The sequence below is a fragment of the Lepidochelys olivacea genome (genome assembly GCF_965140295.1).
Source record: "Lepidochelys olivacea isolate rLepOli2 genome assembly, chromosome: 1".
Classification (NCBI taxonomy): domain Eukaryota; kingdom Metazoa; phylum Chordata; order Testudines; family Cheloniidae; genus Lepidochelys; species Lepidochelys olivacea.
In genome coordinates, this window is record NC_140411.1 from 92,622,336 (window position 1) to 92,633,202 (window position 10,867).

Genomic DNA, 10,867 nt, shown 5'->3' on the forward strand with positions numbered 1-10,867 from the left:
TTGTTGTGTGGTGTGTGGTTGTTGGTGAGTATTTGCTTCAGGTTGGGGAGCTGTCTGTAAGTGAGGACTGGTCTGTCTCCCAGGATCTGTGAGAGTGATGGGTCATCCTTCACGATAGGTTGTAGATCCTTGATGATGCGCTGGAGAGGTTTTAGCTGGGGGCTGAAGGTGATGGCTAGTGGCGTTCTGTTATTTTCTTTGCTGGGCCTGTCCTATAGTAGGTAACTTCTGGGTACTCTTCTGGCTCTGTCAATCTGTTTCTTCACTTCATGACGATAGCAATAAAAAGAAGAACAATCTGGTTTTGGACACTCAGAAGTATTAACAGCCTCCAGATTAGTGATAAATATCCCAAACTTGTGTTACATCGGAAAATAAAGGGTATTTCCCTCCACCCCCACTGAAAAACTGCAGCCAAACTATTGTTATTAACCAGGATTGTGACTGAAACATCAAAGATGAAATATCTCAAAGCTGACTTAGTTTTCCAAAAAATGAACAATACTGCTGTTTCCCCCTTTATTTCACCTCTACTTCTCCCCATCCCCCGCCCTGCTCCCAGCAGTGTTACATTTTTATGACTTATATGTAAATGTTTTTTTTTAAAGATTATTTTGATTGTTAAATATTGCAGGTTGTAGGGCACCAGCACATAACACTGAAGGAGAAAATAATTTTGCGGATGGTAGACAGCAGAGAAGCCTGGTAACAGAAGAGTACTCTACTTGTAAATTAGATCATGCTGAGAGTGGCATTTTGAGCAGGCTGTAAAATATGTTTAAGTGTATTCCATTTACCAAGTGTATAAGAAAATAGGTAATATATTTAGAGCACAGAAGAGGTTTTAACTAGGAGTAGAAGCAGCAAATTGTTCTGGCACTTTTTTTTAAATGATATTTGAATCTGATTTTATTTTCCCATTTTAAGAGCTACAGTGCAATGGCTCAGTGAGATGTACAGATACTTTTTATTAACAGTACCCATACCTTGCCTGTGGATGATTGCAAAATACCTGTGCCATTTTACAAATTATATTGCATCATTGTTATAGAGGGGCAGCGGCCATTTCATAGGTAGGATTGAAGCCAGCTTCCCATTATAAATCCCAAATTTAATACCTTCCCCATCTTAGAAGTTGTCTTGATACTTTGCATGCCACATCTCATTCTAGGAGAATACTTTTCGGGGAAGTTTGGTATTAGTAAATTCAGAAAAGGAATTACTAAGTTATGGAGCCTGATTCTCATTTACACTAAGAACTCTTTACATTGATCTGGCAGTGTAAAGGGGCCTTAGGTTGGGCAAAAAATAAGAAACTCAGGTCCATAGGTTCGGAGAAAAAGAAACTGTTGTTTTATTTTCCTTATGTCTATAAAATGGCTTGTTCTAGAATCTCCCAATGTATTTTGCTGTGTTGGCCCATGCAAATGAGTAGTAATATGCTGAGAAGGGGGGATTAATTGAGTTTAAAGATAATAGTGTATGCAAAGTTTAAATATCTGTTTTAAACATATATAAATATTTACATTTATAAACTAACTTTCTACTGAACACAGGCTTTGCTGATGCAACTTCTGTAGTGTTGAGCCAGAAAAGGGGGGTGACAGGGACTGTGAGCTAGGAGACTCAGGAGAAATGTTTTTAGACAAGAGTTCAAGATGTAGTATGGGGAGATGTAGGGGAGGCATAACGAGGAGGGTAGGAGTCTGGAAGGACATGTATTGGAGGATCACATGGAGGGGTGGCATGATGCCATGCTCCCTGATCTTGGAATGGGGGTTCTAGTGAGATAAAAGAAGACACTGTTGGAGCATGGAGCATGATAGGGGGTGCTGAGGACTTAAAAGCATAGATAACTGTATGGAATGGAAACTGGGGTGAGAGCATGTGGGTGCATGGAAGTGGAGTACACATAAATGAGTGTGGAATGCAATGTGGAGGACTGTAGGAGTTATGAATGGGACATGCAGGGGGCCAGGAGCAGGCATGGAAGGGTGGGGGGAATGTACTTTGAAGCAACAGAGGGGTGCATGGAAGTCAGTGAAGGATACTGGGGGGCAAAAAGGGAATGCAGATAATATAGACATGGGGGCAGGTGACCAGAACACATCCCTAGGAGTCATGCACAAAGGACTGGGGGGAGACATGGAAGAGTGAAGGGAATCATGTGAGTGCATCCAAAGTGGGACAAGGCAGTCTTTTGATCCATGCTTAAAACAAACAATCTTTCCATATCTACGGACTTGTGTTAAGTGGTATACCCAGCCAGATGGATTGAGACTCAAAGTTCATACGTGAACAGGACCTTCAACAGATTTGTGGATATTAGAAAAAAAAAGTTATATGTATCTCTGACAAAAAGTTTGCTGGCACAAACAATATCCATGTTATTTGTGGAAGCAGGTAGGGTTTCCACCTACCCAGGTTTTCCCAGGAACATTTTTTTTTTTTTGGGTGGGGTGGGGTAGTAGTTGTCCTGGGAAATCTGTAAAGGTTCTGAGTAAACACTGCCATGTGTCCCGTTTTTTGTTCTTAGAATCATCCCAGCTGTCCCAGTTTTTTGTACATCAGAGGTGGCAACCCTGGAAGTAGTTCAAATGCAAGTCAGGGTTGAGTTCAAATGCATTTAATGTTGGAGTTTTACATGCTTTTAATGACTACAACACTAAATTTAATCTTTTTTAGGTTTTGGTAGCACTCCAAAAAAAAAAATTCCTGAAAAATGTGTCATTTTTAACCACTCTTCAACAAACCCTGTAAGTGTGTGTATCCTCAGAGTGTCTGTATCCTTGGAGCACAAAAGGCTGGGAAAAGGCACAGTGCTGGGCAAGACTCCACGGAAAGACATCATGAAAGCAAGATGTGGAAGTCTGATAGCATTCTGCTTCTACCACTAGATAATGTCTCCAGTGCACTGAATAATGGGTTTTGTGAAATGCAATGTTAGTTTAGTCTCAGCAGCATTTTTAGTGACCAGAATTTGAGAGTATATCAGAATCTTTTTCCCAGCATTCCAGAACTTGAAGTTTCCAAGCAGGGTTTTCTGAGGGAGCAGATATGAATTCTCTGTTTCCCGATTTTATTTTACTTTATCTAGATTAGTATTTCTTGTCCAGAGTGCTGTAGTAAGCCCATGTGTGGCCATACTGAATACTCAAAATAGTATTTGCTATGAACAGTTTGCAAATAACACTTACATTGTGTTCATAAAGTATTCACTGAAATATATATATATATTTAATGATGAAAATATAATATAATTATATTATAATATATTATAAGCAAATATAATGATGAAAAAAATCATTGTCTGACAATAAGCAAATTGCAAAACATACAATGAATAAATTGTTCATAAAAATAGTTTGACTAGTACTACAGGATTACAGGTAACAAAACTACACATACCATCATGCAGTAACCCCCCCCCCCCCAGTAATAAAATCATATGTAAAAGTAGATGGTAAACCTGCTATGGAAATATACATTGCCCCTTATTCTGACACCAATGTCCAATGGCCGAGTGTCGTTATATTACTAAGATGTAGCAGATGTCGGGGCCTTGCAGGTCAGCTTCCAAGGAGAAATCAGTGATGTGGAATCTGGGTATATTCTCAGTATAGCTTGCTTTATTTACACGTATACTCCAGCCCTGGAAGGGAAGCAATAGCAAATAGCATGCAGGCAATCCCTTTTTCCAGAAATCTGAGCACACACACTACATGGCTCCTAGAAGCAAAGAGCAAATTCCCTGCTATCTGCCACAGCTTCCGGAAAAGAGCCATCAGATTTAAAAACAAAAAACCTCAAAAAACAACTACCTAACAAGAATACAATATATCTTCAAAGAGTCACTTTGTTCCCATATTAATAATCTGAATTCTTAAGACCATATTTAACAGTGCCATCTTTTGACTCCAATCAGGCCAATATAAAACTAATGATATGAGAGCCAAGAAAAGATCTGCAGTTTGGTTTGCATCAGCATCACAAAGTCTGGAGTCTCCCCTTCCTCAATGGAAGCCCTACCTTTGCTTTCCCAACAACTCTATATAAATGTAATAGTTTCTTGAGGAGGAAGACCAGGTGCCTGCTATTCCAGCTTGATGTCTTTGCTTTATAGAAGGCCCTCTCCCGCTTGTGGCATCTTTTGTGGGAATATCTCCTTCCTGACTTTTACACAAGCTGAGAAAACCTTTCAAAATGGCATCGCTGACTATCCTGAGCATATGGAGTATGCACTGCACTGCATATTCAGAAAAGAAAGTGTTGCATGTGACTTCAGCCATATGTTGAATTCCAAAGAATCCTGCATTGACTCTTTAATATTCTGATGAATATCTTTTACTCCTTTCTCATGCTGTTACCTTAATTGTTAGTTATGCCCTTTGTTATGAGGGCCACCAGTAGATGGTGCTCAGTAATACGTAACATAGTTCTGAGAAATTGTCATAGTTGAGGCTTATTTTTGTATCATCATAAATGCAGTCCTGAATACATCTCTGGGAAGAGTAGGTGGAGAAATTATTCAAGTTAGATATTAGCTTTGTTGTGTTATAATTCACTTGCTTTCCAAGGGGTTGTATAAGTGCAACTGATTTGGTCTCTAATGAGAAATTAACAAAAATTCTGTTGATGATGCACAAAATAAAACAGAAGAGAACTCATTCGCCTTTAACTGTGTGGGTCTGTAAGTTTAAAAGGTGTAATAAAGTAGTAAAAACTTTTTTTGGGGAGGGGGTGGATGGGCTAGAGGGATAGATTGAGCCTTTAGGTGTAACCGAGAGTAGGGAGCAGTGTACAGTTCCCCTGCCCCAGGGTTTGTGTAGAGAGAAATAAACTCTCTACACAATCTCAGATCAGCGGCACTGCTATGGGTACCCGCATGGCCCCACAGTATGCCAACATTTTTATGGCTGATTTAGAACAACGCTTCCTCAGCTCTCGTCCCCTAAAGCCCCTACTCTACTTGCGCTATATTGATGACATCTTCATCATCTGGACCCATGGAAAAGAAGCCCTTGAGGAATTCCACCATGATTTCAACAATTTCCATCCCACCACCAACCTCAGCCTGGTCCAGTCCACACAAGAGATCCACTTCCTGGACACTACAGTGCTAATAAACAATGGTCACATAAACACCACCCTATACCGGAAATCTACTGACCGCTATTCCTACCTGCATGCCTCCAGCTTTCACCCTGACCACACCACACGATCCATCGTCTACAGCCGAGCTCTGCGATACAACCGCATTTGCTCCAACCCCTCAGACAGAGACAAACACCTACAAGATCTCTGTCAAGCTTTCTTACAACTACAATACCCACCTGCAGAAGTAAAGAAACAGATTGATAGAGCCAGAAGAGTTCCCAGAAGTTACCTACTACAGGACAGGCCTAACAAAGAAAATAACAGAACGCCACTAGCCGTCACCTTCAGCCCCCAACTAAAACCCCTCCAACGCATTATTAAGGATCTACAACCTATCCTAAAGGATGACCCAACACTCTCACAAATCTTGGGAGACAGGCCAGTCCTTGCCTACAGACAGCCCCGCAACCTGAAGCAAATACTCACCAACAACCACATACCACACAACAGAACCACTAACCCAGGAACTTATCCTTGCAACAAAGCCCGTTGCCAACTGTGCCCACATATCTATTCAGGGGACACCATCACAGGGCCTAATAACATCAGCCACACTATCAGAGGCTCGTTCACCTGCACATCCACCAATGTGATATATGCCATCATGTGCCAGCAATGCCCCTCTGCCATGTACATTGGTCAAACTGGACAGTCTCTACGTAAAAGAATAAATGGACACAAATCAGATGTCAAGAATTATAACATTCATAAACCAGTCGGAGAACACTTCAATCTCTCTGGTCACGCAATCACAGACATGAAGGTCGCTATCTTAAAACAAAAAAACTTCAAATCCAGACTCCAGCGAGAAACTGCTGAATTGGAATTCATTTGCAAATTGGATACTATTAATTTAGGCTTAAATAGAGACTGGGAGTGGCTAAGTCATTATGCAAGGTAGCCTGTTTCCTCTTGTTTTTTCCTACCCCCCCCCCCCCAGATGTTCTGGTTTAACTTGGATTTTAACTTGAAGAGTGGTCAGTTTGGATGAGCTATTACCAGCAGGAGAGTGAGTTTGTGTGTGTATGGGGGTGGGGGGGATGTGAGAACCTGGATTTATGCAGGAAATAGCCCAGCTTGATTGTCATGCACATTGTGTAAAGAGTTGTCACTTTGGATGGGCTATCACCAGCAGGAGAGTGAATTTGTGTGGGGGGGTGGAGGGTGAGAAAACCTGGATTTGTGCTGGAAATCACTTTAGATAAGCTATTACCAGCAGGACAGTGGGGTGGGAATAGGTATTGTTTCATATTCTCTGTGTATATATAAAGCCTGCTGCAGTTTCCACGATATGCATCTGAGGAAGTGAGCTGTAGCTCACGAAAGCTTATGCTCTAATAAATTGGTTAGTCTCTAAGGTGCCACAAGTCCTCCTTTTCTTTTTTAGAGAAATAAACTGTGATTCTTCACTGGCCCCTGGGGGAATAAGTTGATGTAATCTTTTTCAGAGCTCAGCATATTACTCCATCATACTCAGACAGTTCTCTTGTCTGGTGTGTTAAGAGGAGTAGTATCATGATTTTCTCACTCTCTTCCCATCTCTACCCATCTACTTGTAGTTTCTCGGGGTATATGGACATGGACCCTAGTTCTCCCCTTGGTCCCCACTGGAGCAAGGTGGTTATAGCCACTCAGAGGTTACTCTCCTGTGTAAGCATGTAGAGCAGTGGTGGGCAACCTGCAGCCCGTGACCCAAACGTGGCCCATCAGCTTAATCCGCTGGCAGGCCACAAGACAGTTTGTTTACACTGGCAGGCATGGCCGCCGCAGCTTCCAGTTCCTGGTCAACGGCAGTTCACCATTCCCAGTCAATGGGAGCTGCAGGAAATGGTGCGGGCCACAGGGACGTGCTGGCCGCCACTTCCCACAGCTCCCATTGGCCAGGAATGGTGAACCGTGGCCACTGGGAGCTGTGGAAGGCCATGCCTGCAGATGGTCAATGTAAATAAATTGTCTCGTGGCCTGCCAGCAGATTACCCTGACAGCCACATGCCAAAGGTTGCCCACCACTGACATAGTGCCACCAAATAGCCCAGTATGAGGTTGGATGGTCCCATAATTAGGCACTAGCCTGTGACAAGAAGATACAGTTTCAAAGCCTGCTCACCATTGACTTCCTCTGTGTCTCTGGGCAAATCACTTAGTCTATCTGGGTCTCAGTTCCCCATCTGCAGAATGGAGGTTGTGAGGATAAATACATTAAAAGAGTGTGATCCACTTGGATACTACAATACTGGGGCCATATAAGTATCTAAGATAGATATAGGGGGAAAAAGGTACCATTTTTATACAGTCATTTTTCAAACACAATGGTAGTTTAAGGCCTTGTAAAACTGTGCTTTCTTCAATAGATCAATCAGTTAAAGCAGCATCTTTGCACTAATTTTAATTGTTATATCTTTCTTTTGATGGAGCATACACAGTATGTTATGAATTAAATAAAAACGTATATTTCATATGAAGGGGGGAAATATTCATTTTGCCAGTCATAGCCAGAGTGACTTGTGCCCATAGAAAGAAGCTTATGATTTTGAAAGCTTCAGTGGGTATTACTGCTTCAGTTTTATTTCTGGCTAAGCTCTGATTAATTGCTGAAGGGGAAAAAAGTTTTGTTCTGTGATTATAATGATGCTAGCCGTATTAATAGCACAGTCTGAAATAACATGAAGATAAAGAAGAGAGGAACTTATGTGATTCAGTTGATGATTTATTATCAAATTTTATTGTTCCTGATTCTGAATGAATATTAAATACATTTTAGCAGCTGCAGTAATATGCAATTAAATTTCTGTATTTAGTATGTTTTATATGCCAGAATGTGGCATTTAAGATGATTATGGAAAGTTGAATTTAATATTTGTTTGGCTTAAATAAGTTCTTGTCTCTTTTATTTACTTATTGTGTATATGTCTTTAGTGTGGGCCAATTGGAATTTTCTTGTCTTTTTTTTTCCATCTTGATATTAATGTTGAAATGATATTTTCCTCAAAAGCAAGACTTTTTAAGGAATCCAGGCATTTACAAAAACAACCCCCCCCCCAAAAAAAGGAAAAAAAAATGGTGTATATTGAATCTTTTGTAAATTGCCACCAACACTTTCCCAGAATATTTGACTGAGCCATAAATGTTATCATGTTTTGCAAACATTACTTTCAACCTTTAGATGGAATTCTGACATTTACACTTGTAGAAGTAAACCGTCTTTTGCAATGTAATAATGTTGAGTCAGTCAGAATTAATTACTGAGGGATAGATTCTGCTGCTCTTGCTCAGGCTGATAAACAAATTATATGCTGCATGTAATCCCATTAGGCTAGATTGTAACTTTAGGCACAACCCCTGGAATAGCCCTGGGAAACTGTGTGATTCAGATACTTTTGAGGCACAATTCCTTGCCTCTTATTCTAGAGGGTGAGGGAAAATTAGTAATTTGGTGTTGACACGTAGAAGCAGAAAATTACAATATCCAAATCAAGTTCAGCTGTATTGGCTACCATGTCGGAGGGAGCTGAGGCTCTGCTAATTTTTCAGTGTTTCCCACTGGCCACTCACTTTCTCAAAAAAGTCCAGAAAGAGACCTACTAGACAGTTCCCATGCTGGCACATAGTCTAGCTCCCAGTCTATCCTTTGTTAAATAAATTTTAGAACAGCACATTTTTAATCCTTATTTCTCTAACTCTCTAGCCCTTCATCTCCAAGTGAAACATTCTTTCTAAATTAATTCTATTCCAAACCTTCAGAATGATTACATTCATTTCTTCCATCAACTGCACTTTAATGAGAATTTGCCACTTACTTGTGAATTCTTACTGCTCTTCCTCTTTTATTCCTCTTCATGTCTAGGATTATGCTCAGTATAGATTCACATTTTGGCTAGCCTCAATGATTTTATCTCTGTTTCTCATTTACTCACACGGTATTCTCCTTAGTTCCTGGGGCATTACCTCTTTTTTATGTCACAAATTAATATTTTCAAGTTGATGGTTTTCCCCATCCTCAGGTTCCCCGTAGGCACCACATACCAGCACTACATCAACATCCTGTTTCTTTGCTATGAGCATGACCCAAAGATCATGGACTTTAATCAGCTTTGGGAAAGGCTATAAGATTAGCTGTTTTCTCATTTGCCATGGAATCTTCAGGAAACTTTAGTTCCATTGTTCCTTCCCTCTTAGGGACCATCATCCATCATCAGAAATTCTCTCTCTATTTTAGCACAAATAATTCTGTTTTATTTGAGATCAGTAAAGACAATGAGCTTGGTTCTGATTTCACTCACCCTGGTGTAAATCAGGGGTAACGTAAAGGAGTTACATTGGTATGAAACAGTGTTTGAGCAGAAACAGATCCATTACATTTCTCCTTTAACTATTTGCATACCCTTTTAAGAAGACATCAGCTAAAGGCTCTCTGACTTCACCCCAACAGTTACCCTATAAATAGAGCTAATGTGCTAATTTTGAACCAGACACAAAAACCAAAGAATAGGACTCCTTTAATAACACTACCAGGATGAAACAAACAAACAAAAAGTCAGCCTAGATTAGCCCACAGAGATCTGTGCATGTGATGGGGTCTTCCACATGCAGAGCCGTCCCATTCTGTGTGGAATTGGGAGTCTCAATTGCCCTTCCACTGTTTCTCCTTCAGGATTCATACATAATATGGTAAGAGGAGATACAACCCAGCTTCACTAGGCCCTCCTAAGTATCCGTAGGAAAGATTATGCAGGCTGAGAATCCTGACCCTGATCTCCCAGACATCCTTGGGAATCTGCCAGGTTTGGGAGCAGAGCTCATAATTCCATATAGAAGCAAATCCTATCCCCAGTGGACTTCCTTATGGTGATTACTATCCCACAATCCCCCTCTTCCAGCTTTTACCATGGAAGTGGATGATCTCAGCCTTAGTTATGAACTGTTATGAATGAATATGTCAGAGGTCACTTGGCAGCAACTTCTGTAGCTAGGTTTATATTTCAATTTCCTGTTTTCACATTCGTCATAAATATAAAGGGAAGGGTAACCACCTTTAAATCCCTCATGGCCAGAGGCAAAACCCTTTCACCTGTAAAGGGTTAAGAAGCTAAGATAACCTCGCTGGCACCTGACCAAAATGACCAATGAGGAGACAAGATACTGGGGTGGCAGGGGGAGGAACAAAGGGTCTGTCTGTCTGTGTGATGCTTTTGCCAGGAATAGATCAGGAATGCAGCTCAGAACTCCTGTAAAAAATTAGTAAGTTATCCAGCTAGAAATGTGTTAGATTTCCTTTTGTTTAATGGTTGGTAAAATAGACTGTGCTGAATGGAATGTATATTCCTGTTTTGTGTCTTTTTGTAACTTAAAGTTATGCCTAGAGGGATTCTCTTTGTTTTGAATCTGATTACCCTGTAAGGTATTTACCATCCTGATTTTACAGAGGTGATTCTTTTACCTTTTCTTTAGTTAAAATTCTTCTTTTAAGAACCTGGTTGCTTTTTCATTGTTCTTAAGATCCAAGGGTTTGGGTCTGTGTTCAGATTGTACACATTGTACAATTTGGTGAGGATTTATATCAAGCCTTCCCCAGGAAAGGGGGTGGATGGCTTGGGGGGAATATTTTCGGGGAAGACGTCTCCAAGTGGGCTCTTTCCCTGTTCTTTGTTTAACACGCTTGGTGGTGGCAGCATAGGGTTCAAGGACAAGGCAAAGTTTGTACCTTGAGGAA